The sequence below is a fragment of the Tachysurus vachellii genome, chromosome 18 (genome assembly GCF_030014155.1).
Source record: "Tachysurus vachellii isolate PV-2020 chromosome 18, HZAU_Pvac_v1, whole genome shotgun sequence".
Taxonomy (NCBI): Eukaryota; Metazoa; Chordata; class Actinopteri; order Siluriformes; family Bagridae; genus Tachysurus; species Tachysurus vachellii.
The window spans coordinates 21,525,002-21,526,893 of NC_083477.1; positions in this window are offsets into that span (position 1 = coordinate 21,525,002).

Genomic DNA, 1,892 nt, shown 5'->3' on the forward strand with positions numbered 1-1,892 from the left:
GACTGTCAGGACGGAGAGCCGTAACACCTCCGCGGCGTCCCACAGAAGTCGGAGGTCATCAGAGGAAAAAAATCCTGGAATTTAAATCGTACATCTGAGACGTGGAATTAATGAAATTAAGTGAAAGCTGTTAATGAGAGTGTGTGTGTGTGCCCTGTGATGGGTTGGCACTCCGTCCAGGGTGTATCCTGCCTTGATGCCCGATGACGCCTGAGATAGGCACAGGCTCCCCGTGACCCGAGGTAGTTCGGATAAGCGGTAGAAGATGAATGAATGAATGAATGGAAGTGAAAGCTGTGGCTCTGCTTCTGGTTCACGTACGATATGAAGCCGTAAATAATTTGAATACAGCCGCGCTGTGAAGAAACAGTGTCACGCTTCACCATGTCGGTGTTTACTTTTTTTTGTTTTTTTGGAAATTCCTGTATGTTTGTCTCTACGGCGCTGAGAGCTGATATTTATAGCTCCTGTAATAGCTCCCGATCGATGCTATAAATAGACACACAGCTAATATTAAAGGACGACTCTGGGGATTTTAACCTAATCACCATCCATTGTATCTGCAGTGTGTGTGTGCGTGTGTGTATGTGTGTGTGTGTGTGTGTGTGTGTGTGTGTGTGTGAGATCACGAGTTAGGAGTTTAGATCAAATTTGCTTAGATATTTTTTCTAATCACACTTAGCGAGCTAGTCTAAAACTAGTAATGAAAGAACCTATGGTTGTCATAGCAACACTGGAATATTTTAACAGATTTGAGATAATGTAAAGAAAAAAAACTAAACTTAGCTAGTTTACTGGCAGTTAGATATCATACTGACTACGTATTAGTGTTAGAGAATGTGGTCTAAATTTGCATGTGGTCCAAATTTGCATATTCATAAATGTATATTCATAGATCCTGGAATTTGAAGTAGATGTTTGTGATGATGTTCGTAGCCTTTTTTTTTTGGTCATAGTTTAATAACCTGCATCTGAATTCTGGTTTAAACTTAATAACGTTGTGTTTTTCTTTGGCCACGTTGGCTTTTACTGTATGTTTTCTGCAGACAAACGCAGATAGTGTTTTTTTTTTAAATGTGCATCATCAATGTTTCCTCTGTCTGGGTTCAGTTTCCATCCTATTTACCACAATGCATATGCTAATCACCATCTTTGCTAGCGCTTGAAAAATGACTGCCAGGTGTGATGATTAAAGCTGGAGCACATCCTGTAGATGCTGCAAACCTTTCTGTTTTTTTATTTTTTTTAAAAAGATTTTTTTTCCTTACAAGTTTTCTGAGTAGGGAAAAAAAACCCTCGACCCGGCGCACGCTTGGTTTAAGAAACACAGGCGATGGTGGAGGAAATTAATTTTCCATGGCGATACGGTGTAATAAAATGAGGTTGATTGAAATTGACTGGGCTGTAAGAGCAGCAGCAGAAGAGTTCTTTATCAATATCAGGAGCAAACTCTATTAGCATCCGGGTAATATCTTCAGCTTCCTGACAATCCTTTATGCTAGCACGCACGCCTGAATAGAGACTAGCGATCCTCAAATCTTTCAGCATTTCTGTTCCCAAAATGTTACTGTGTGAAAGTTCTCCACCATCTGTTCTGCTGATCTGACCAGAAATCCAAACTAAACCAAGTATGAATCACAGAACGCCTGTTTGTTATTTTATCCATAAAAGCACTCAGACACGGACAAACGTGTCAGACATCAGAACTTAAACAAACCCTGCTGTTCGACGACACTTGACGTCGGACCTTCTGGGCTCTATGTTCTCAGATGGAAGATGGAGCTGATTATTTTCCTCACTGCGCTGTTTATCTGTATTATGTGAGGTGTCGCACTGCTCCGAGATCTTAACATTATATATTCAGGTCAAAACGAAGCCACAGACTGCCGTCG